The 26,739-nt window shown below is 50.1% G+C and overlaps 1 protein-coding gene and 1 long non-coding RNA gene across 4 annotated transcripts in view; one reads left to right on the top strand and one right to left on the bottom strand.

Moving 5' to 3' along the window:
• The window catches only part of KIAA0513 (KIAA0513 ortholog), a 51,517-nt gene extending 29,617 nt beyond the window's left edge, over positions 1-21,900 (bottom strand). For 2 of the 3 annotated variants that reach the window (XM_024556026.4, XM_053915342.2), the window contains exon 1: positions 21,743-21,900. The gene's annotated coding sequence lies outside the window, so the exon portion shown is untranslated. Of the gene's footprint in view, positions 1-13,387; positions 13,629-21,742 lie in introns of all 3 variants that reach the window. The other variant, XM_045191784.3, reaches the window with a different exon arrangement.
• A 67-nt stretch (positions 21,901-21,967) lies between these two features.
• On the top strand, positions 21,968-25,221 carry LOC123479311 (uncharacterized). The gene is made up of 3 exons (XR_006654891.3): positions 21,968-22,119; positions 22,848-23,016; positions 23,411-25,221. It is a non-coding gene; the product is annotated as an uncharacterized lncRNA (long non-coding RNA).
• Positions 25,222-26,739: the final 1,518 nt, after the last annotated feature.

The raw sequence follows: 26,739 nt of genomic DNA, 5'->3' as shown, positions 1-26,739 counted from the left end.
AGTTGGCCTTGAGCAATCAGAGGAGGTTCCCTGGGGGAGAATCTAGAACTTTCTGTAACTCTGCTCCTGGCCAACAACCTCAGGCACCTCTCTCTCTCTTACTGTCCTGGAGAACTGTCAGACATGCTGCTCCTCCCACACAAAGTACGGACTGCAAAACCTCTCTGGACCAGCACACGTCACACACATGGGCTTGTGTTCACGTGCACCTGGCCTGCCTCCCATCTCCCATCAATAAACCAGGGCTTGGAGAGGCGAAGCAGGGGCCTGCCTACACCCAGCTCGGACGTGACGGAGCACGGAACCCAAACACAGCGAAGCCTGTGCTCCTGCCCACCACGCTGCCCCTGCAGCCGCCTCCCTGATGCTCCCCCGAGCACACGTTCCTCGAAGTGGAGCTGGTGGGTCAGAGATTTGCACACTGTGAAGGCTATGATGGCACCCCAGATTACCTCCTCCGAAATCTGTACGGTGGGGTATATGCTCGGTGGGTTTCACACGTGCACCCTCATCTCAACTGTAAGGTCAAAACACTGCCGTGCCCGAACTCAGAACCCTGACCTGTTTGTTTTGCTCTCAGGTTAAGTGCAGGGCGCCGCACAGGGAAGGGCAGGTTCACTTTGAAGACGACAGAACCGGGACGGGTGAGCCAGAACAGCCCCTCACCCCCACTGGCTGACTAAGGCATCTGGTTTGCTTACTTACTTTACCTCACGATTGGCCCACACAGAGGAAAACCAACCTCTTCCCTGAGTTTTAGCTCCACTCCGTCAGGCTGGAAAAATCATTTAAATCAAAAATTTCCTATTTTTGGAAAATGTAAATTTGAATTTGCTTGCCCTAATCATTTGGATTATTACCAAGACAGATGAGCTCACACATGGAAGGTCTCAGAAGCAGCGCGTAGGGAGCCAGACTAGCCCCCCCAGCTCGTGGGGGTGAACTGCACAAGACCCCCTGTGACGACGTGAGAGAGTTGAATAAAGAAGCTGGGGTTGCTATTATCAGAGCAGTTGATAATATTAAAGCATTTGATGCTTTCCAAGGCACAAAAATATGTAAAAACGGTTCATTCCTGACCACTCCGTCAAGCTGCTAGGGGAATATTTCCTTTTCACTCCCACCTTAGACACGAGAAGTTGGGCTGGAGGGGGGAGGGTGTGGCCATGTGGGGTCACCTGGCCATGTGGGTGGAGAGCAGAACCCTGTACCGTTCAGGACTAGAGGCCACAGGTCCCTTGCAGATGCTGCCTGAGCTCCTGCTACATTTTGACCTCTCTTCAACCACAACTTGAATGCCACCTGCTGGAGCTAACCTCCCCGCAGAAAACCTGTGTTGCTTTGCCTACGTGTGTCGAGGCCCAGTGAGCATTATGAAGAACTGCACGCCCCAGCCAAATGTGGGTTACTTACTATACTAAAGCACCCTTTATCCTAAGGCTCCAGTTCACAAGACTGCAGCCCCACCTGCACCCATGCCGAGGTTTGTCCAGAGAGAAGGTGAGGGTCTTGGGAAGGCAGCATCCACAGCCTCCAGACCCATGCTAACACTGGGATTGAACCCTTGAAGGACGGTTCCCTCCCTAGACGTGGGCACCCTACTTCATTCAGGCAGCCTTCTTTGACTAATGCAGTGACCGGTCAATTGAATGCCCTCCATGGCTTTCAGTAAATGTCTTTCAGGAAACATGTCCAAAGAATACAGGAAAAGTAAGTCTGTCCTCCCTCCGTGGTTGTGACCACGGAGTGCCCTGAGGAGCCTGCTCTGCATGACCTTTTGTGGAAGGGAAGGGTGTGAGAGGCTATGGAGGCCAATGAGCCTCAGCCCATCCAGCAAGGGGGCTGGGGCTTGGCCAGGAGCAGACTTTGGGTCTAATGGCCTCTTCTTAGCTGGATGTGTTAGCTGGACACTGCCCAGGGCTACAGGAGACAGCCTGGCCGAGGAGGATGCTGTCTCCTTGGCCTCACCACGTAAGGCCCAGCCCAAGGAGCTGAGCGGAGATGTTTTTCACCTCGATTGAGGTTCTCCAGCTGGGCCAAGGCACCTCAGACACCTGAGCAAATAGCCCACGGGTGCCATGGGCTATTTCAATTTTTTGAGGGAAACATGATCATAACTTGACACTTACTAGCTCGAAGAGTTTCACCTTTAGATCATGCTGTGTTCCTTTAGATGGTACCGCAAGTATTGCACAAAAATCAATGTGGGACAAGGAGAGTGGCCGTGTCTAATCAGAGTCCAAGGTTTAGAAGCTGAACCCAACAGGTATACGTCCCATTAGTAAGTAATTATAGGAGTTTAAGAATGAAAGAGAAATATTTTTTAAATATTGTGGTAGGCTGAATGGTGGCCCTGACAAAAGGATTTTGCAGATATGATTAAGGTCAGGCCTAGGGATGGAGAGATGATCCCAGATTATCTGGGTGGGCCCTGACATGATCACAAAGGTCCTTATATGAGGGAGGCAGGAGGGCCAGAGTCAGAGGAAGAGATGGGATGATGCTCCCAAGCTGGTTTTGGAGGTGGAGGAAGGCGCACAAGCCCAGGAACACAGGCGGCCTGCAGAGGCTGAAAAAGGTCAAGGAATGAGGTCCTCCTCTGAGGCCTCCAGAGGGGGTCGGCCCTGCCGACACCTTGACGTCAGCCCGTGAGACTGATTTTGAACTTCTGCCCTCCAGAACTGTAAAACAGCAAATGTGTTGTTGTAGGCCACTAAGTTTATTTTTTTAGAGCAGCCACAGGAAACGAGTACAAACAGCTGGTATGTTATTAGGACATAAATACTTATTAAACTGTGTGAACTGTTAGGTATTTGTTTCAGCCTAGGGCGCCAGGGAGAAAATGACTGAGACACTAGGGTGCTGTGAGAGTTCGGGAACCTCTAGCTGGGGAGGAAGGCCCGGGCCCGTGCTCGGCAAAGCCCTTCCCTGCCACTTGAGCTTCCAACCCGACCGTAGGCTCACACGCCGGTCCCTGTTAAATGGATCCTTCCCAGCACTCGGTCAAGCTTGTGGAGGCCATTTAGTTCTTATTTCCCTTTATTAGAAACATGCTGTCAGAGGAAGGTTTGGAATAGAAAGGAGGAAGAAAAGCCTCTTGATCCCTCTACCCCATCTCCATTTCTGTGTATTCTTTCCAGTCTTTGTCAATAGGAAACCCTGTTTTTCTTTCCCTTTCCTTCCTTCCTTCCTTCTTTCCTTCCTTCCTTCCTTCCTTCCTTCCTTCCTTCTTTCCTTCTTGTTTCTTTCTTTTAACCATTTCAAGGCCAAAAGAAAACTGAATTTTTGCTTTGCACCTAGCTGGTGGCTATCCTTCTTGTGACATCTGCAAACATGCAGGCACCCACCGAATGGAGTTCTCTGGTCCCCTGCAGAATGTTGTTTCAAACTGACCTAACAAAGGTCAGCAGTCGGCCTGGGTTTGGCTGTAGGAATGAAGGCAGGCAGGCCTCTGGCCTAGATTTCTGGTCTCTGGGGCTGTCTTGAGATAACTGAACTCGATCAATTATTAGATTACTGTCATCTGCTGTTGTTCCACTATTCAGTGACGTAATAATGAATGGCCTCCAAGAAGATCATGCCTCACTGAAAAAGCTGGAGAGGAGGCGGTGGAGGAGGAAGGGAAGCCTTTCCACAAGCTGCTGAATGCAATCGCCCCATAAGGAAAGTGCTGTGAATGCGATGGATGAAATGTAAATTACTGGAGGATCCATAGAACACTCCTCTGCTCCCCGGCACACCAGTCTCGCCCGGCGGTTCTGGGAATCAGGGTATGCGAACAACTTCCGCACCCCCTTCCCCCAACCCCTCCCAGCCTGCCTCAAATAATGAGCCTCAGCTGCAGTGGCAGATGCTCCTCCTGCAGCTCCGTGTGCATTTGTTCAACACACTCGGCGCTCCCCCAGGTGCCCCAACCCCCTGCAGTCACTAGTCTGGGAGGGTCCCCAGCTGGCTGCCTGGGCGGGCTGTGGTGAGGACTTCCAGGAGCCCCACAGCACAACCTGGCTCTCCAGAGCCCCAGCCAGACGGCAGGCAGCGGCAGCTCAAGCCAAGGCTCTTTAAAAAAAAAATCGCTTCCTGTTGCTCAGAACCTCTCACACTCAGACCACAACAAGGACTCACATCTGCCTCTGCCAGCGTCTGAGCAGCTCAGCCCTGGTAAAGCCCCTGGCAAGCAAATCCGCTCAGCGTTTTCTGGCCGGCTGATAACTGTCTTTGCCTTGGAAACAGAAAGAGACTTTTGGGCATTTGGGGCTATGAAGCGATAGTTGTTCCAATGAATGAATACGTGTCAAAGAAGAAGAACTGTCAGTGATGTCCTTTTAGGTGTCCATGTGTTCGAGCAGCTGTCAGACACACATTACTTCCAGTCACTGTGGATTTAGGGCCACTTACAGGCCAGTGGAATCGAAGAATCCCGTTACCGCAGTTGGGCAGAGAATGTAGTGGCGTTTGCTCCCAGCCAAAGCAAAAATGGGAACCATACTGGTCATGAAATTCTTTTCATTCTGACAAATTCATCTGCAGAAGAACTTTTTCCAGACATGAATTTAAAAATGAATTTGTCAATGAAGGTCCTCACAGGAAAAGACACTGTTGTAGTGGATGTCTCTAAAAAGGCTCTGTAAAGGATACAGAGATGCTGACATATTTTTGAAAATAACTCTCCAACAATCCGAAGGCACCCATTGAATCAATTTGACAGGCATTTAGCTGGCTGGAGCATGCTGCTAGGTGAGGATAAGATCGCCCTGGTGACGCAGTGATGGAGCGTCACACACCTGGAGATATCACAGTTAATACGCCCAGGAGGGTCCCTCTCCCAAGCAAAGTGGAGACAGATTCACAGATAGAAAGCAGGCTGACAGCTGGGCGGGGGGCTGTGGGGGGCGGGATTAGGGGGCTGGGTGAGGAGGAATGGATGGATTGAGCAAAACAGGGAAAAAAGAGAGAGAAAAAACTCAGGGACACAGACAGCAGTGTGGTGATTGCCCGGGGTGGGGGTGGGGAGACAGGGGAGGGGTGGGGGAGGAAATGGTGATGAGACCTGACTTGTGGTGGTGAGCACACAACACAGTGTACAGATGGTGTGGTGTGGAAGTGTGCACCTGAAACCTGGATAATTTTCTTAACCAGTGTCACCCCGATACATTCAATAAAAGGGAAAAAATAGCAGATGTACCAAAGGGCTTTTGGCAAGCTCCGGATCACAGACTGTTCCTGGCCGATTTCTCTGAGAGCACCTGTGGTGCCAACACTCCGATCTGATCATCAAAACAGGATCCGCGTGCTGAAGCTCCCAGCGGGAGAGGACTGTCCTGCTGCTGTGAACCTGGGAGAGGCTGATTATTCCCTGGGGTACGACAGCAGCAGCATCTTCGGCAGCTGCAGGGGCTCCTCTTGTGGGGAGTGTGGCCCAGTGAGGACAAGGGCAGTGGGCCGTGTGTGGGCACACCTGGCTCCCACACAGGATGGCCTTCCTCCTGGCAGCTGGTTTGGAACAGGGAACCCTCTACAAGGGAGCACAGCGCGTCTGAACTGGCACCGGAAGGGAGAATTCTTCTCCGGAGGTCAAGGTCAGTCTCTCATTGGCTGCACTCTTCATAGTCCAGGATTAATGACCTTAGGACCATGCTCCCCCAGTGAAGTTCCCTGCCAGTCGGTAGCCTCTTCTGTCTTCTTCAGGATGGGATTCTCAGGGCCAGAACCACACCAGGCACATGAATTGCTCAGTGAATATCTGTTGTTGAAAACTCACAAGTCAGGGTTCAAAGGGGACCTGCCACAGGCCGCATCCTCCACCCCTGCATTCAGTCAGCTGGCCCTGGCCCAGCCAGGCCCTGCCCGGCCTAATCATCACCCCGCACTTCCTCCCACTGCCCTTGGTGCTTGGAGAAGGGAGGAAGCAGCGTAATTAGGATAGACAGTCAGAAAAATGCTGCACTGCCATGTTTCTGTAACCAGAAGGAGAAAAAGCTATAGGGTCACTTATTGATCTTTCAGTCGAGGAAGTTTAGAAGCCAAGCCCCTGAGCTGTTCTGCTGGGCTGCCTGAGAGACCGCCACACAATGCCTGACCTCCATGAACTTCCAACATAACCCACAAGGCAAAGAAAACTCATTCAACAGTTCCACGGAAACACAAATCTGCTTTCTGCATAGGCGCTGTGGGCAAAGCATGTGCGAAGAACAGTAATTTTGACACTCAGCCTTGAAAAGGTGCACACCTAGTAAGGAGAACAAGACAAGGGTGTAAGTAATTGTGCGATCGGGCACAGGGCACCAGCAAAAGAGGCCCAAGGGCTGGAGGAGAGGCCCTTGCTCAGAAGATGCAAGGTCACAGCCAAAGTCAAGGATACTGGCAGGGAGGACTGCCGGAGCTGCATCTCTCTGAGGTCTGGGTCAATTCCTAAGTAGAGGTCGGAGGGGAGACATCCCCAGGGAGCGATCCCCCAGCAAAGCCCTGGCATTTCCCACGGGGTGGGCTGTGAGACGGAGGCGTGCAGCTCCCTTTGGTTTGTGGGATGTAATGAACTACCACTGCAGCGTGGCCTTGGGAGTAACCTAGTTACCCTCTTGTCTTCCACCTGAAGCAGGGACTTCCAAAGCATTCCAAAGGTTTCTGATGGCAAAGTGTCAAGAAGTGGCTTCCCAGCAATGCTCCTGACCAGAAGGAGCACTGGGTGGGGGGTTTGGGACGGGGCGGCTCGGGACCCACGTTCAGGACCCTCATGGCACCCACTGAAATATAGCCCCCAGCCCCTGGGTTCAAGGTGCTCACTGGGACACATCTGCATGTGGATGGGAGGAACTGGCTGTAGCCCCCAGAGAGCCCAGGCCAGACACGGATCTGGGGATCGTGAAGCTGATCACATGCAAGGCCCAGAACCGCTCGGAGGGCAGAGGAGGGCTAAGCTGTACTGCTGAGGACCGCAGCGAGGAATCGGGGCTGTGGGAGAGCCCAGGGGCTGCTCTCAGGACAGTACCCACAGACTGCCCCAAGGCCTGCGCACGGCACCAGGCTGGGGGTTTGAGTTGGGGCTGAGTCCAGGCGGCCAAGGAATTGAGCGCTGGGCTGCCTGCCGCAGTGGCGAAGTATGACTCATAGCCTTTTCCCGGTAAGTCTCCGCATCGCTCTCTCTCATCTCTGAGGAAGCGGAGGTAACAGGTGAGGACAGGTGAGAGAGGGCAGATGGAAACCTCCTTTCAAAGAGGAGACTCTGTGAACTGGATTTAGGGAGACAGCTGCGTCAGGGGACACCTAGAAAGAGTTCACTGCCAGGATGGCTCTGTGGGCACCGTGGAAAGGAAGCGGGGAGGACTGAGGTCAGGGCCACATTCACCCCAGACTCGGCGCTGTGGTTGTGTTCTCGCAGACTCGCGGAGGAGGGGTCCCGCGGAAGGAGGGCCCCGGCTGTGGGCATGGTGCCCGCCTGACGAATGCAGGACAGCTCTGAGGGCACGACAGAAACCGCGGCCTGCACGTTGTGTAATGGGGTGGGTCTACCACTGCTGGATGCCATTATCCTGAAGTACACCTTTGGCTTTTGTCTCGTTTCTTGCATTTTAAGATCTCTGAATCGTGCCGTATCATTGCTCTCTGCCAGGCCCACATAATACAGTGGTCGTCTGGAGACAAGGGGAGGCCCCTTTTTTTTAAGCAATTAAAAGTAAACTCAGAAAGTACATAAATCACCACCATATCACTAAATTCCCTGAAAATGAATATTCTGTGTAACCACCACCCGCCTCAGGGAGCAGCACATGCCCCTGCCCCCAAGGCCCCGGCCCCGTGCTCCCCTCCGCCCCGAAGGGAAGAGCAGGGAGCACTCTGCAATGAGCACGCTGATGGCCAAGACGAGGGCACTTTTCAGAAACCCATGGGCTTCGATGGCTCCAGAGGAATGGGCTTCTCTGAATGTGAAGCTCCAGAAGTGCTCTACCCACCTTATTTTGCTAATACTTTCCTCTTTATTACGGACAAGAGTAACACTTGATAATAACTCACGACTAAGTAATTCTAAGGGAGTTTTTCAACACTGAATAAAAATTCTAAGTGGAAAGAAAGCATCGTAGGTTAGTTCGAATGGAAAAGTTTGATCTTTCTTCATGGTGCAGAAAATAAAATGGTGACTGTCCCAACTGATGATGCCTTAAATTCGATGAAATACGGTGGTCGAGCCGCCTCACCCACAGTCACCTTGGAAGGACTCTACTGCTCACAGGCAAGGGACGCCAGCCCAGGCTCTAGCCTACCCCCCTGCGAATGGCCCAGAGCCTGGGGGATATAAAGCCGAAGGGATAGTTAACTCAGAGAATGACACAACCGGGACCCAAAAAGATTTTGGCAGATTCCAGCAGGGGCCGCGTCTCAGAGACGCCTCTTCAAAACCACAGTGAGATATCACCTCGCATCCGCTGCAATGACTGTTATCACAAAGACGAGCGCTAGCAAATGCTGGCCGAGACGCTGGTGGGTACGCAACCTGGGGCAGCTACAGTGGGAAAGGGTATGAAGATTCCTCAAAAAAGTAAAAACAGGACCACCGTATGACCCAGCAATTCCATGCCCGCACACTCATCCAGAGGAAAGGAAATCACCGTTACAAAGAGCTGTCGGCGCCCCCGCCTTCCCTGCGGCGTGGTTCGCAACAGCCAAGACACCACACAAACTAAGTGTCCGTGGACGGATAAGCGGATAAAGCAAATGCGGTGCACATGTACGATGGAATACTATTTGGCCATAAAAAATAACAAAACCCTGCCATTTGTGACATGGATAAAACTTCAGGGCATTATGCTAAGTTAAATAAATCAGATACAGAAATACAAATACTGTACGATCTCACTTATATGTAGAATCGAAAAGAAACCCTCACAGAAACAGGAGTCACACTTGTGGCTGCCAAAGGAAGCGGGTGGGGAAAATGGGTGAAGTGGTGAAAAGGTACAGACTCCCAGTCATGAGATAAGTAAGTTCTGGGGGTGCGAGGTACAGATGGCGGCTGCTACGGTTAGCGCTACCGTATCACACATTTGCGAAGTGCTGAGAGAGTAGATCGTGAAAGTGCCCATCACAAGAAAAAAATTGTCACTGTCAGCTAATGCCTGTTGACTTAATCTGGTGATCATTTCATAACACACATATATCAAATCATTATGTGGTACACCTTAAATGTACGCAGTGTTATATGTCAATACCTCTTATAAGGCTGAAACAACAAATAAAAGACGCCTCTTGATAGCACGTGTGAATTCCTGGGTGTTTGCTGAGGGCCTTCCATGTGCCGGGATAACATGGGAGCAGAGGGGTGATGCCGCCGCAGTCTCTGCCCTTCAATAACACATAATTTATCACGTGAGGGTGTCCGACGTTTGAGCCGAAGCCACACAAGTCCACTGTTAAGAGGCAGCTCCTTAGCTGACTATACGGATGCTGAGTCCATGTGTTGACATGAACAAAAACTCTCCACTGGCCTCCGGCTGCGTGACGTAAGTGTCTGATCCAAAGCAGGAGGGGTGGCTTCGCTCACTCCGCCTCCACCCGCCAGGCTGCTCCCGGCGCATTGGGTCCAGTCCACCCCTTGAGAGGACTGATCAACCTCTCTTACGCAGGACACACAACCAGGAACCCACGGGCATTGTTCTGCTCATCTCTTAAGTCCAAGGCAACCCATTAGGATTCACTGTTTTTGAAAAAAGAAGCAAACTTGCAAAAGCATTTTAATTTAATTTTGAGGGTAAGACAAAGATTTTTTTTTTGATATCGAAGAATTCAGAAAGTTTGTGTCTTTCATACCTTCTTCAAAAGACTTCCTGGAGGATACATTCCAGCAATCCAGGGTGAATGAGTATAAACACATACAGCATACATTTTCCTCCCACATCAAAAATCAATAAGGAAAACTAGAAAAGGCCACATACCTATCCAAGAAGATGGACGGCAGACTGTATACTCAGGGATGAAGGGAAAGGGAGATCACAGATATTATCCAGATGTTGGCAAAGTTAAAGAGTGCATTAAAAAATTTTACTGCCAACCCTACCTTGTGAGGGAGGGAATGTATCAATGTAACCGTAGGCAGGGAAGTTGCGGGGGATGGGGGGGTGGGCAGACAGAGGACTAGAAAAGCTTAGGAAAAAAAGATGGCAGGACAAAAGCAATTTAATTTAATACATGCTTGTAAGACTGTTCTTTAAAAAATAATAAAGGAAAAAGGAGAGAGCTGTTGAAATTCTGGAAAGCACACAAAATGAATGAAGGAATGAATACAAAAGCCTACATGAAAATGGTGTCACGTGAGCAGCAGTGAGCAAGTCAAGGACATGTACCCCGGGGTAAGTAACCTGGGAGACGAGCTGGTGGCCTGCACGTTTCTGAAGAGTGACAGAGGGATCAGATTATTTTAGTGGCCCCAGAGGGAAGGATGAGCCTGACAGTGGAGCCCCCACAAGGCAGCAGTCTCCACCCACGAGAGCGGTCCCTCGTGAGTCCCCTTTTCAGGGAAGCCAGAAGCGGAAGGCGGACATCTCCGTTAGCAGGTTTGTGGCGGGAGAGACAGCTGAAGCTCCAGGGCTTCATGCCACGTCCACTGAGATAAATCTTAGGGTGCTCAGCGCAGGCTCCCCTCCAGTGCAGCTGTCATAATGGTTACATCCGACAATGACTCCTATTTTATGACCTCCAGGAAGGAGGAAACATCTAAAATGTTCACAGCGCACAGGAAAAGAGATAATGGGCCATCTGCTGGTTCCCCAGCACAGTGGGAGAACAAGACGGCGTAACTGTCCTCGAAGACCTCCTAAGAACACCGTGACTCCCCTGGGTCAGTAAGCGCTGGGGCAGACCGTGGAAGAGACACGCGCCCCGCCTCGCGGAGCGTGTCCTCTGGCGACCACGGTGCCAAAGCCAGAAGGGTCCGGGAGTTCAGTTAGTCCCCAGTGGATCAGAGAGGAAGGAAAGGGGACATCTGATTACATACCAGTGGCTCCTCCAAAATCTAAGCCTTTGAGATTTCTTAGTTCTTGGAAAGTCATTCTAAGTCCCACTCACAAGTCACACCTCACACAGGTATTTGGGTATACATTTTGCACTTTACTAATATTTAGTTCACCCTAGGAAATTCCTTAGTGAATTGGTGAGCCCCCTAGTTTAAAGCAACAAGAAGGGATTTGGTGACAGCTGGTTTCCATTAATTTTTGCTGTTAACTTACTGAGTTGGTTCCACTATAACCAAATGTTAGAATTTACTGCAGGGCACCCCCCTTCTTAGTGAGCAGCTGTACCTCTTTAATAAAAAAAGGACACAGCTGACAATTTAGGGACAGCTGGATGCAATTTGGATATAGACCCACTTGGCCTTCCATCCTTTCGGGTAATTTGGCAAAATAAGTGCATATTGCCCCAACCCCTGGTATGGAAATAGCTGCATTCAATTATTGGGTTGGGATACGTTCCCTGAAAGATCTGGGACTTGGTCCTTCTCTGAAGAATGCAAGGGAGGTCAGGGATGGGACTGAACAAACGTCCATTCTGTTCCCGCTGGTGCTTTGCTGCTGTTGGCCCAATGAAGGGCCAAAGCAAAGGGCTGCGTGTATGGGACACCTGTGTCTCTGTGGGAGGGAGGCTCTGGGCAACCCCTGCTGGACACAGGGATCACCTGGCAGGCCACCGTCAGCCCTCCGCTTAAAAACTGCTGGTGTTTGTCACCGCTTCGTAGTCGTAACACCCGTCATCCAGACTGGTGGTCAAGGTGCTCTGCAGTCCGGAGCTGGCCGGAGCTGCCCATGCAGCCTCCGATGGCCGTGCAGACGGGGACGCTGCCATGCACGAGCACCCGGCTGTTGGGCTTTTCGAGACAGAACTTCAGCTTTAATCAGGCCAGTTTCACCTCTCTGTCTCTCTCCCCCCCCCACCACTTTGCTAATGCTTTCTTCATTTCCCTACACACATTACCCACATCCTTCTGGCTAAATGTCTTGACACATCCAAAACCTGCTCATCAACATGGAGAAATCTTAAAATTATTATTGTGTTACTCTGGTGTTTTCTAAAGGTCATTTTGTGGTCTTTTGAAATTCTCCCTGATGATGAAACATGTCTTCTTAAATAAATATCCAAAAATAACCAGAAATATGACCAAAAAACTATACACAGCATTATTTATACCATCAAAAACTGAAAATAATCCAAATCCTGAAAGAAAATTATTTGAAGTGTTATGTTAATTGTGGCACTTCACTGACATAGTTTAGAGAACAATAGTGAAGACATGACATTGTGAAAATGCTTATGTTAAATGGGAGTGAAACAAAATGTGAAATAAACTATGAAAAAACAAAGTCGTAAAATTATACTCTCCCAGTTTACAAAGTAAAAATAATATAGGACAGTGCCACAGCCATCCTGTGTGCCCTGCGCTGTCATTGCAGATGAGCTAAGAAGGCAAAAAAAAAAAGTCATATGGCTGAAGAACTACACAGACCCTAAAGGGCATTAACACTAGGCATGTCGGGAGTGTTCAGTGCATGAATCAACAGAGCGACCGCAACTTTCGCGGTCACATCCGCAGCGGGCGCCCTAGAGAAAGTGGCCGTTCCAAAAGTCCCGCTTCACTGTTTGCACACGGCCTTTGTGTTCACCCGGGTCAGCGTGTGTGATGGAAATCCCGTGACGGAGAGTTAGCGGTATCAACGGTCCTCTTGTTCGGAGAGTCCTTTAACAAAGCAAGAGCTACCCTTGCAACAAAGGCTTTGTTTCATTTGCGTGAATGAGTGAGAGCAAAAGAGAGAGAGAGCCCTGGCTGGTGTGGCCCAGTGGATTGAGTGGTGGCCTGAAAACCAGAAGGTCACAGGTTCGATTCCCAGTCAGGGCACATGCCTTGTTTGCAGGCCAATCAATGTGTCTCTCACACATCAATGTTTCTCTCCCTCCCTTGCCCCCTCTCTAAAAATAAATAAATAAAAATCTTTAAAAAAAGAGAGAGAGAAAGAGAAATGTTCTTTAGGAGATTAACTTAACTGTCTGGAGCCTAGCAACCTTCCCGACGAACATGGAGCTATGGCGACCAGCAGTGGGCTTCTCCGTGCAGCACTACAGACCCTGGGCCGGATGACTCCCTGCAATGAGGCTGTCCCGTGTGGAGAGTGTTTAGTGGCCTTCCTGGCCTCTACCACTAGATGACAGAAGCACCCCCTCCCAGCTGCGACAACCAAAAGTGTCTCTGGCTGTTGCCCCCAGTCGAAATCTGTCATCTAGATGAACGCAGACCAGCAATGCTGAAGAATCTCAGTCATATTAACCCTTCTCTCATTAGTGCCATGGTAGCCCCCCAAATAAACCCAATAAAGGGTCATCGCAATGGCCCTTTGACCATACAAGTCCCTACCTTAAATAGCCAACATTTGTGGTCAGAGGGAACCTTGTTCACTGAACTCCTCTAATTAAACCGGGCTCCAAATGGCAGTGACCGCCCAGTTGCCTCTAGAGCCGTGGGAAGGTGGCTGTGTGTTCCACGTGTCTGGGCACGTGCGTCCGTCACTCCGCAAGGCCTGGCACATTTGCAGTGTGCTGGGGCTGGTCCAGGCGAGCAGGGCAAGCAAAAGCCCAGCCCTCAGGGAGTTCATGTCCTGGTCAGAGAACAAAGAGGTAAACACACACATCACTCGAGGCCCTCATAAGTGCTGTGAATAAAATAAAGGGGCAAATAGGTTCGAGCTGTGCAGCCCGGTGCGGCGGCCACTTGCCACACGTGACTTTTGAGCCATGAAACGTGGTGTGTTCCACCTGAGACGAGACGACCACACTAGATGTTACTCAGCGCAAAAAAGAATATAAGTCTCATTAATAATTTTATATTGATTAGATGTAGACATAATAATAGTTTGGATGTACTGGGTTAAATAAAATCTACTATCAAAATTATTTTGCCTGTTTCCTGTACTTGTTTAGTGTGGCTGCTAGAAGTTGAAGATGCCACATGAGGCTCGCCCTGTATTCTACTGGGCCGTGCTGGGCCTGAGAAACCGGACGGCAGCAGGAGCTCCTTCAGCCTGAGACAACAGGGAGGGTCACTCCAACCTCTGGAAGACCAGCATCCCAGCTAGAGGAAAGGCAAAACCACAGGGGCTCTGGGCGGGACGAACCTGCCCCTTGGAGCCCCAGCCGGCCAGTGTTGAGTGCGCAGTGGCGAGTGCAGAGGGAGGGCGGAGAGAGCTGAGGCTGTCCGGGCTGTGGGCCAGACACTAGGCAGGGGACTGGAGGCCAAGTTTAGGGGCTGGGATTCCATTCCAGGAGCCATGGAAGAGCACTGGATGGTTTGTGTCACGGGAACACCGTGATCTGGTCTAGGGTTCGCAAAGATGCTGCACTGTGCTGGCCATGTGGGTAGAGGACTGGCATGCAAGCCAGAGAAGAAGCAGGGCCACCAGGCAGGCGTTAATCTCCAGCGACCCCTCGGCTTTTGGCCACTCCAGGTGACCTTAGAAGAGGACAGGAAACAAAGTCAGAGATGCTGCGACTTGTCTCTGACAGAATAGCTAGTCTTGTTAATTCTACTTACATTCAAATTTTGATTATGTAGAATACCTTCTCCTCACAAGAGTAGATGAAGGACGTGTGTATTACCCCAAGCCAGGCAGCGTTCGGAGAGCGGCCCTGCTGCTTCCTGAGGTCCTGCATGATCTGCCTCCCAGAGCAGACAGGGCTATGAGACAGCTTTCCTCTGCTAGCTGGGTTCCTCTTTCCTGGATTCCACCACACCACACCAATTAGGTTAAACACTGGAGGGAGGGTCTTAGGGTTGTCGTTTTTTAAATTTTTATTTATTAATTTGAGAGAGAGAGAGACTGATCTGTTGTTCCACTCATTCATGCATTCCTTGGTTGATCCTTCCACGTGCCCTGACGAGAGTCAAATCTGGGACGACACTCTAACCAAGTAACTACCCGGCCAGGGCAGGTGTGTCAGTGTTTTGATTTCATGTAATTCTTTTACTTCATTCTTGCTATTTATAATTAACTCAAAATTTGGTTTTCTTTTCTCATGAGGCTTCCACCTCTTCTTACTGGGCCCTATTTTTGTTATTTTAGCTTCCTGGGTTCACCCCCAAACTCCCCAACTCAAGGATGTCAGCTGAACAGAAGCGGCCTTCTAGGCTCATTTACTCTGGCATTTTCCATTTGCTCTGCTCTCTCTAGGTTCTCATTTTCCCCAGCACGTTGGTCATTTTTGCCGCTGGTGAGTCATTTGCTCTGAGTCATGCTTGGCTGTGAAGCAAAGGCCAGGGAAATGCCTCAGAGCACACCTGGTTAACAAAAGGATGCCACGGAGGAAGAGGGTCTGCATGTAGGCACGTGTGTTCCTAAGTGCTTTCGGTAAGGAGAAGAAAAAAAATGACCCTTTTTCTCTTGTTTCCTCCAGAGTTACCATTTCTCTCAGCATCTGTGGAAAGAGCCTTAGTCAATTAGTTTCAGAGGCAGGGGGACATTTCTGGAATGAACCTGGACACCCCAAGGATGAGCGCAGGTCTTCTTACGTAAGGCTCTCCCTCCGTCTGCAGTGCAGACCTTCACGGACAGGCCACGCCCAGACCACTCCCCCAGAGAGCAGTGAGGGCACTGTTCCGCAGGGGGGGCCCCCAGACTGTGCACACAGCTGAGAAGATGAGGACGTGCCCGACAGGGGAGGCCGGGAGATGACCCCTAAATGCACCCTGGCATCCGGCCCGGATCCTGCAGAAAGTGGCCTGGGTCTGCATGCTGCTCCTGCCCTGATGAGCTGTGTGCCGGGAGGCAAATCACGCTGTCTCTCCATGGTGTCTCAGTCTCGTCTTCTGGGAAATGGGGATGGTAACAGAGGCCAGCCCACAGTGTTCTCGTGAGGGTTAAAGTGACAACCCTCATGCAGCATGCATTGCTGGACCTGGCTGAGTCAACCCACTAAGGATGAGCTACAGCCACCACCACCTTACCCCTCAGGAGTGCAAACTGCCCCTGCCGCCTCTCCCCGTCCCCCTCCACCCCACCAAGAGCTCTGCGCTCGCTTGTCTCTGTCAGGGCTAACCCTGAAGTTTAAGGAACTTGACTCTGAAAATAAAAGCTCTTTCCCTGCACTCTTGCCTCAAAGCCTCAGATTTTACCATTACAGACTCATTTCTTCTAAGCACCGTACTTCCAAGAATAAAACTCTTGGCAGAGGTGTCACCAGCAGTTAGCACGTGGGAACGAACAGCTGACCAGGTCTGCACAGAAGGGGGTTTGAAAAGGCAGGAGGAAGAATGGAAGCACAGTCCACAGGGAGGGCAGGGGGTGGGACTTGGGGACATTAAAGGACACCAGATCTGTGGAAGGAGACACAGAAGAACGGCGGGATGATGCCACTGGGGACAGGCTGGGAACCTGGAGGGTAGGGTAGGCAGAGCCGGAAACAACTTTCACTGGACTTTTTTTTTTTTTTTTTTAAGATTTTATTTATTTAGTTTTAGAGACAGGGGAAGGGAGGAAGAGAATCATCAATGTGCCTGAGAAACATCAATCTGTTGTCTCTTGCACACCCCCAACCAGGGACCTGGCCTGCAACCCAGGCATGTGCCCTGACTAGGAATTGAACCCACGACCTTACTGTTTGTGGCATCATGCCCATCCCACTGAGCCAGTCAGGACTTCACTGGACTGTTTGTATCATTTGAATCTTGTAGCATCTGTATGTATTACCTAATAGAAACTAATTCAATTAAATAAGGGAGGGGAGCATTTAGTATTGGGTTAGACGGAGCCAGAAATAAAAAGGACTCTGAAGGCGAAGGTGTAAGTCATTTTGGAATTTGGCTGGCAGCCTGCCCCGCTCTCGCCCATTCCCCTACCCCCTCACCATCACCCCAAATGAGAAAAGTTGCATTATGAACTCCCAAATGGCTCGTTTTTAGAACATCAGCGATACCCTTTCAGGGTCAAAATCTGAGACACTGAAACTCGGAACTCTCAAAACCTTACGAAAAAGCCTGTCAGACTCACTGTAAAAGCTGCACACGGGAAAGCGCAACCACTGATGATGTCACCTCCCACAGCCACTGTGTGAGGTCTACCGCTAGCGCGTCACGTTCAGCTGTACCACTTACTTCACCGTTAGGCACCAATGAGCTATTCCTCCAGCACAGGACCGGGCAAAGCAAAAGAAGGAAATATTAAAGGAAATGATCCCTGAAGGGCCCCTGCAGAGCTGTAGAAGAAACCCCATATCCTACCCTACTGCACCCCGATTAAGAGGCACCCACCAGCCGGTGGTGAGCGGGAGGGAGGCTGAGGGCTTTGTAATCAGAGTGGGGAGGTTCATCTGGTCCTGCATGACCTTGGGCAAGTCACTAAATTGCCCCAACCCGCACCCTCCTCACCTGTGACATACAGAGATCACCACTTACCTTGCAAGTTGTAAGGAGCACGGAAACTTTATGCACAAATATCCAAACGTTATCATTATCCCTACGTCATTATCCCTAAAAAATAACCCAGCACCCCCTGCCAATCTCTCCCTTTAGAGGTGTCTCTGGATCTTGAAGTTGGGAGGTGTTATACATTGATTCACATCCCCTAAAAAGATATGTTGAGGTCTTAACCCCCGGGAACCTGTGAGTGCGGCCCTATTTGGAAACAGGTCCTTTGCAGATGTAATTAGTTAAGGTAAAGTCATAATGGAATAGGGTGGATACTAAATCTAGTTCGACTGGTATCCTTACAAGAGCAGAGGCAGAGACATACCCAGGGAGAAGGCCGCATGCCACAGGGGCAGAGACGGGAGGGATGCAGCTGCAAGAAAGGATACCAAGGATCGCCTGCCACCACCAGAGGCTGGGAGAGGCATGCGCAGTTCCCCCTCTGAGTGCCTCAGGTTGCTTGCCAACACCTTGACATTGCATTTCTGGCCCCTGCGACAGTGATAGAATAAATTTCTGTTGCTTTAAGCCACCCACTTTGTGGCACTTAGTTACAGCAGCCCGAGGAAATTAACATAGGAAGTTATCTTGTTTTACTATCTATGGAATGTGTGAATTTTCTTGCCCAGAGGTAAGCTAGGCAGCTTATGTATGACTGCCTGTAGTACAAAAACAAACAACCCCCCCCCAACAGTATCTACCAAGGAAGCAATCCCTCCCATCTATGAAAAGGTCTGACTGTCATAAATACCATTCATTCAACAAATGTTTATTGAGCACCTACTAAGTGCCAGGTACTGTTTGGAGCACCACTGATACAGTGGTAAATGAGGAGCAGACAGTAAAAGAAAGCATTCTCAAATGAGGTCATTTTTGATATTGTTACGAAAAAAATAAAACAGTGTAATTGGATAGAGTGAGTGGGTTAGGGTCCAAGAAGAAATTATCTCGATTGCTGGGGAATGTCCCATTAAGGATGTGGTATTGGAGCAGTGACTCCAATGCCAGGGAGCCAGCCGTGAGAAAATCTGGCAGAAGGAACCCCCAGTGCAAGGGCCCTGAGGCAGAGCAAGCCAGGCATGCCCAAAGCACAGAAGGAGGAGGGGCTTCTGTGAGTGAGAGTGTGGTCACTGATGAAGCTGGAGAAACAAGCGAGGTCAGTCAGTAGACTAAGTTTCGATTTGATCCCATGAGTATTGGGAAGCCGCTGGGGTGAGGCATGATTTGACTCACAGTTTTTAAAAGATCACTCTGACACAATAAAGTTCTTAAAACTGAAGTCTTTCTCACCATAACTTTTGTCCTTTGGTTTGGGGATCTGGGGCCTCTCCAGAACAAGTTTGATAAATGACAGTCCTGAATTTTCTTTGCGCTGGCTCCCAGGACCCTCCTGGCTTACCAGCTCTAAATCACTCCCCACTGCATCAATTTCCAATGAATATGCTTGATTTCCCCCATACCCTTCATTAAATGTGGTGTCTAGGAAAGGACACAATATTCTAAGGACGGAGCAGACTGGAACTATCACCTTTCTCATTCCAGGTCTGTATTTCTACGGACGTGCCCCAACTTTGCCTTGCTTTAACATTGTTTTGTACCGCTGGCCTGCTGAAACATAGCGACATACCCTTCCACTGACGTCCCTTTCTTGATGCCCAGATCTGGAAAAAGGGATTAAACCTTGTTCCCTAATGAGAACAGCCGTTCAGTGTGTCTATTTTCTGTAAGTGTCACCATTACCCAAACGATGCCACATATAAAAAGCCTGGATAAAATAAACAAAACTACTGGGTCAGCTTCTGAAGTTTCCCAACACTGCATTTCTCTTCAGGATGGAGGACAAGGAAAACGATTATGGCAAGTTTCCCTACAATTGCTTCGGTCTCTTGCATCACACAACTGAAGACACCTAGACTATTAGGAAACACTGAGCACTTGAGCAAAAGACACTCCCTGCAATTACACTTCCTACTAGATTTCTCAAAGTCTCATAAACAAATCTGAGCAGACACAGACTATCTCAAGCTTGGGGTGGGGGAAGTAATGAAGGTGCATGTGAACCAGCAAGCTAAGCTGACACAGAAGGCAGGGCAAATGGTGGGAGAGAAGACGCTGGGAGAGCCCTGCGGCCTGAGGATGTGCGGATATTCCGACCGGATCCTTCCCACATCCCTTTCCACATCTGGTGTCAGATGGCTGGGCTTAACACTTTGCTTTTCCTCCAAGGACCTAAATGACCTTGAGCAAGTCACTTAGCCTCAGTGTCTTCATCTGTGACACTGAATGAGGATCTGTGACACTGAATGAGGACACCACCTGTCACTCCAGGTTTACTGTGAAGATCAGCTATGGTTTTGCATGTGAAAGCCCTTTGTAAAGTACCGCCATGTGAAAGCTAGGGGGTTATTGTTGGCAAGAGGATTTTACTCTTCCCTTTGCAGCTCTGTCCTGCAGCCAGTCGCCTTTTCATGACTCTTTTTATCTTCCAAGGCTGCTTTTGATGTTTCTTTTAATCTGATTATTTCTTTTTAGAAAGGGGAGGGAGGGAGGCATGGAGCATAACTCATCCCACTCTAAGCCCTTCTTAAAGATTGTCCTAGAAGAAGTCCCTACAGAGCCATCTGGAGTCACCATAAAGCAATTAACCTCTGAAGAACCAAAGTTATTGTCATGAAAAGAGAACCACATCTGACCTCTGTGAATATTCTCCACTTTCTGGAATTCTGTAGTAAGCTGGCAATTCACTAATGTCACTGAGTAGCTTTCCATTGTCTTTACTTGTTACATTCTCAAAAAATACAAACTGCCTTCACATTAACTGACACACGCCATACAAGAGACAAACAGCAAACAAATGAACAAACAAACAACATGGGAATGAATTCCAGAAACAAACGAGAGGCTTAAAATAATCTACTGATCACCGAGAGTGCCCACGTGTGCATCTTCAGCTATCTTCATCTCTTTAATGGAAAGAGAAAATCTCATGAGTCAACATTTTCATTGTGAGCGAGCTCAACAGCCTATCGCCCCACACGTCGCACATGTAAGCAGTCCTAGACATCCGAACAGAGTGGAAATGCAAATGAGTGACAGCCAAAGGGAAAGACTCTGAACATCGGGGAGGCAGACACTTCCAAACAGAAATATGAGAAGACGGGAAGGAGCACTCACACGCAATACAATCTAAGTCTCCTTTTTTTCTTTGCTTACTTCAGTGTTAAGCATCTTGGCTGCCCTGGTGCAGGCTTAAGGAGGAAGTGGGTCTAATAAAATGAATCTGAAGCATTAGCATTAGGTGACAATGGCTTGGGTGGCAGCCTGGCCAAAGTAGCCTGGTCCTCGACAGATGTCAGCTTGCCTTGAACACTGACTCACCACAGCTACAACCTCCACGTCAGGGCTCCCCACCTGTGCCAGCTCACAGGCAAGTTCCTGCTCCTGCTGCAGGTCGGCACTCTTGCCTAGCACTTAACCAGACTGTTGGAGGAGCTGGCCAGTGCCCACTGCCAAGTCTTTATCCTCTTTGCGGTTTCCTTCTTCCAAATCCAATCTACACACAACGTAGGGAAGCACAAACCCAGTACAAGGGGAGAACGTTCCCAGCTCTAGGAAGCCCAGTCCTTCCAAAGACCCTGAACACTGGCCCAGCCCACCCTGAACCAGCAGTCCCACACTGAGCTTGTAACACCGCATTTGTACAGCTGTGCCCTCTGCAGACCTCCTCTTTGCTCACTGGCTTGTCGGGAAGAAGGGGCGCCCTGGGCAGGCATAGGCAGAGTTCACAGGGCAGGTACCAGGGCAGAGCCCTTTCTCCCTTGCCTTCGCACTTCACCCATCTGCCACCCCGGGGCGGAGAGGTAGCAAACTTAAAACTGAACACACACGCACAACTTGGCAAATGCCTTTCCCATCTTGGTCCCAGGCAACCCCTCCCCAGTAAGCCTTTCCAGGAGTCTGGGGGTTCTCCCCCCACCCCGCAAGACTAAGGAACCGGCTCCATCCCAAAGCCACTTGACGACACCATCTGCCACCGCGAGTGGGGACACCTTGTGCAGTCCCCGATACCCTGGGCTCTCCTTCCCATTTCTTCACACCCGCCCCCAGCACGCGCGGACCCTGCAGGAATCCCTGCGGCTCCAGGCCCTCGACCCTGCATCATCCCATGCCCCCCACCCCTCCCGCCGGACTCCTGAGTAGCCCGAGCTGTCGCCCCGGGCGCTCCAGCTGTCGCCCTTCCGAGAGCTCCCGCACCGCCCGGGGACCCCGGGACCCGCCTTCCCCCCCCACGGACACCGACGGGGCCCCTCTCACCGCGACGGGCAAAGACAGGCGAGCGGACAGAGGGAGCCAGCGCCAGGTGGCTCGGCGGGGCGGCCACCGCACTGGCCCGAGAGCCGGGTCCTTCCGAGGCGCCCGCCCGCGCGAGCTGTCAGTCAGGCGGCCACGTCCGCCCCAGGCGCGGTCTGCGCAGGCGCGCGGGCGGCCCGGGAGCGCCGTCACGTGACGGGACTGGGCAGCTGCCCCGGCCCGGCGCCGGCTACAGTGCGGGGCGGTTCGGGGCCGCTTCTGGTCGGGGCCGCGCCTGTGGGTCCGCGCTCGATTTCCCGCGGGTCGCTGTTACGGAAGGTCCTGGGAACCTCGTTCCCTGGATTTGCTTAGAACTAGGATGTTCTCCCGGGCCAGGAAAGGTGGGCGGGGGCGGCCGCTCCGCGAGCAGGTGGGTGGGCGACTTGGTGATGCCTGGTTCTGGTTGCTTCCCCGCCGTGAGGGTCCTCACCCCTTAAATACCATTTGCCATTTCCCGCCCGCCGCCTGTTCCAGAGTTAGGGTAAAGCCACGGCATAAATGAACATACTTTAAATAAAGTCAGACAGGGATGCATAGTATAGAAGGGCAATTTGAGGCCGTTTTGTCTTCTTGAAAGAGGGCACGTTCAAGGCTGATAGGTTCCACCTCATCCTGCTCCAGAAGCTCTAGGCCAGGCTGCATCTTTTTCAGCAAACAGAACAATAAACACAACTTCCTCTGGCAGCCTTTTATAGTTCGAGGGGAAGGCAGTGTGGAAGCAGAAACTGACATCTCCTCCCCAATGAGTTTGGGGTTATGTCAGACTTGGTTCCCACACCTCGCAAAATTAAATATCTGATTCTGGAGTATGGGCTCCATACCTCAGGCTCTGAAGCCATTTCCACAGCTACTCTGCAAAGCTGTACTGTTCTTTCTGGTGGTTGCTTATACGAAATAATAAAGCCCTGACTTTAAATAAAGGCAGTGGCATCTGAAGTGGGGCTGAATGTTAATTTTAGAAAACCGGGTTCTCTGAAACTTTAGGAGTTGTGCAGGAGGAACCGGAGTCCTGCCACTTAGGAGAAAAGGTGACACAGACGGATCATCAGGTGTCTTTCCTGTGCCCCAGGTGTGGAGCTGCTGGTGTCTGGGAAGAGGACCTGTTGAACTCAGACTTGCTCGGGAAAGTTCAAGGAACTACGTGAAGAAGAAAGCTGGGAGCTGCAGTTCCACAGGAGTTACGGGGCCTTCGGCGCCATAGTGCTTCTGGTCCTTCCCAGATTTGCACGAGTGGCTTGGTATGTTCATCATGTGTGAGAAACTGGCTCTCTGAGTGTTTCAAGTTTGGTGTGAACTCAGGGAGGGAAGAAGTATAGCCTTCCCTTCCTCATGCGGACACCACAGCGAGGTGGACATGCTGTTGGTTCCTGTAGGTTCTGACCTGTGTCCTGTCTTGCATGCTTTATGGGAACAGAGGAGGGTTGTATCTGTGGCTGGAGGAAGTCCTCCTTTGGTTCAGTGAGAGAACCTAGCACGAGGCACCACCTCGTGCAGGCCTGCCCTGGCTGGCAATACCAACTATTCAGGGAATTGAAAAGAGTGAGCTCACTCAGGGTCAAATTCCACTTGGGGGAAATACCATTTCTCTTCAACAGAGTCATATGGACCTTCTCTCTTCCTATTTCATTAAAGGTCTTCTGACCTTGCCAGAGGGTTGGAGAGAGGCAGATGACCCATCCATTTTTAAAAAGGAGAAGAAAAGTAAGTTCTGAAACCACAGACCAGTGAACTTGACACTGGGCCAGGAAAATATTCGAAATGATTACTCACAAAAAATATTTGTGTCCCTCAGAAGAGGAAGCCAGTGAAAAGACTGAGCCATGCTAGGTTCACCTTATTTCTGTTGTGAAATGTACGCTCTGGTAAATCAAGGAAATGTAGGAGAAGTAGAGTATCTGGACCTGGCAAGTATGTTTACCAGGATTCTTTCACTTATAAGTGACAGAACTCAATTCATACTGGTTTTTTGAAGTGAGGGACTGTATTGGCTCCCATAACTGACAAGTTCTGGGGTTGATCCAGAAAGATCTAGGGGCTCAAATGATGTTATCAGTCAAAATTTAGGCTCTTTCCCCTTCTTGGCTGTGTGTCCCCCTGGGCTGGCTTCATTGTCAGATTAGGTTCTTTTAATAGAGTGGTCTCTAGTAGCAACAGGCTTATATTCTTTCAACCTCTTAGCCTCAGTAGAAAAAAGGATTCTCTTCAGTACTTCCAGCAAAAGTTCCAGGATTTGGTGTTAGTGGACCAACATCACTCATGTGCCCATCCCTTCAAACTAATCTCTGAGGCTGGGATGTTGGGACAAGTGGATTGGCCACATCCGGACAGGAGACAGGATCAGCTACTTGCGTGGAGAGCAAGGGAAGGGTGGGTCCCCACAGGAGAATGAGATGCTCTTGTGAGGAGAACGGGGGGCAGATTCTGGGCAAGCAAGGGAAAACACATTTAGGACAGGGCATTTGCTAAGATACCTCACGATGCTGTATGAAGGACAGGAAGAAAAGGAAGGAGCAATAGTGAATTTATTGGAAGACTGAATTAATATTGAAAAATACTTTGATCAGAGAATGAGTCCAAAAAACAATTCTACGAGGTGAAACTGGTGGTGACTTAGCATCAGTTCTGTGTTTCTGGCTGCCCACCATGCCTATTTTTCCCTTTCTTCTTTGTAACATGTTGCCACAAACTCAGTGGCTAAAATGACACAAACTTACCATCTTACAGTTCTGGGGGTCATGTCCTAAAACAGGTTATCAGCAGGGATGATGCCTCCTGGAAGCTCTGGGGAGAATCATTTCCTTGCCTATTCGTTTCTAGAAGCCTCCTGCATTCCTTGGCTCAAGGCCCCTTCCTCCGTCTTCAGAAGCAAACTCCTTTAATCCGAAACAGTTATCAGCTTTTCCCCCCTTCAAGACACTAATATGTACTCGGAGTACAGGCCATTGTTCCGCAGGATGTCTGTTTAGGTTTTTCTGATCGCTCCCTGGTAGAGTCAGGAGCACTGTGTCATCCTGGCGGCAGCACTGTATAGTTGACGTGTGTCCCTCTCAGTGCATTGTGTCAGGAGGCACAAACATCAGTGTGTCTCGTCATTGCTGACACTGTGTTTGACCAATGGTTGAGATGGTGACATATTTATTAATTGTAGAGGGGCCTTTTCCCCCTCTGTAATAACTAGTAATCTGTGGGGAAGATGCTTTGAGATTTACATATCCTGTTTTCCAGTGGTTTAGCATCCATTAACAATGATATTGGGTTGGCCAAAAAGTCCGTTTAGTTTTTTTCTGTAAAATAAAAGACGTATTTTTCATTTTTACCAATACCTTCTTGGATTTGGATATTTTGAGTACGTCAGTTCTCTCCTGTTACTGGCTTCTAATGGGCAGAGGCCAGGGGTGCTGCTAACATCTTCCAATGCACATGACAGCCCCACCGCAAAGAATTATTTGGCCAAAAATGTCAATAGTACCAAAAACTTCACAAACCACTTTTGACATGTTCGATCAGTCACAGCGCCTTCTCCATACACTGCACAAATGTTTCTTTGCGTTTCAGTTGTGTGTTTACCTTTCTTGAAATAATAAAGCATAAAGCATAATACGCCAAAAATGTTGCCTGTCTTCTTCCATCTTCCATATTAAAATGGCTGCACAAAAATTCACCAATTTTGGTTTCTTAAAAATGCACACTGATATGACAACTGTCACAATACAATCTAACACAATTGTTTCAAATGAAATTAAAGACAACTAAGCACTACTAGAGCCATTGTATGAAAAAAGCTAAACGAACTTTTTGGCCAACCCAATACTATGGTGGCTGCAAAAGGTTGGGCATTCTGATTCAACTGCTCCATCCATATTTATTAGCTGACATTTCCCTGCATATATCTTTGCTGTTCTCCAGTATGTTCTTCACAAAGCAGCTAGAATGACCTTTAAAAACCACAAATGTGATCAAATCTTCCAGTGGCTTCCCATTGTCCTTCAGATGCGGCTGGAATCCCTTATCTGGTTTAGGGCCCTGCGTGACCTGGCCGCTTCTAAGCTCTCCAGCCTGGACTCAGCCACTCCTTCTTCGCCTTACACACAGGGGCCCCTTACAAACTTTCAAACAATCAATCCATGCTGCTTTCCAGTGAGGGGCCTCCCCACCAACCCTTTGCTTGGAAGCTTCTTCCTCTACCCCCTGCACCCTTTGCTTGGCAAATACCCAGTGTCCTTCCCATGTCACATCCTGAAGAAAGCCTTCCCTGTGCCCCCAGACCAGGCCAGATTCCCAGGTATAGCCTCTCACCACACAATGTTCTTTCACTTTATAAGAACATAACAGTTTGTACGCTTATTTACGTGTTCAATTAGTCTCTGAGTTAATAAACATTACAGGCAGGACATGTATCTGGTTTGGCTCACTTGTGTCTGCACCACCTAGCGTGGTGCCAAGCACAGAATAAATCATTAAACACTTCCTGAATGTACCATTATGAGTCTGAGACAAGGATGTGGGGGGGGCAGGGGAGGACAGGAAGAGGACTGAGTTATTGAGACCAGAGCACAAATGGCAGGGACTTGCTTCCAGGGAACTCGGTGGACCGCATCCCGGCAGCAGGAGCAGGGGTCACGTCACAGGCCAGCCCGGAGCTTGGGGGAGAGCTGCGCTGGCATAGAGTACGGCACGGGCTCCGCTCCTCGGGGAGTATGATCCGGTACGAAGAGCTGGACCTTCACAGCCAGGCAGGAGGCCTGCAGGCTACTCTGCTTCCTTTGGGCAATCGCTTAACTCCATGCCTCAGTTTCCTCAGCTGGTCACAGGGGCCCCACAACTGCACAGGGATGTGAGGATGAAATAAATGAGTCTGTGAGGCAGTATGACAGCAGCAAAGGACATCTGGGTCTGAGTCCTGGCTCTCCACCCCTAGCTGTGTGACCTTGACTGAGCACACTGCCTAACCTCGTGGGCCT

Source organism: Desmodus rotundus, chromosome 12, assembly GCF_022682495.2.
Source record: "Desmodus rotundus isolate HL8 chromosome 12, HLdesRot8A.1, whole genome shotgun sequence".
Taxonomy (NCBI): Eukaryota; Metazoa; Chordata; class Mammalia; order Chiroptera; family Phyllostomidae; genus Desmodus; species Desmodus rotundus.
Note: the sequence above shows the minus strand (reverse complement) of the source record. Positions and strands in the feature narration are given on the sequence as shown.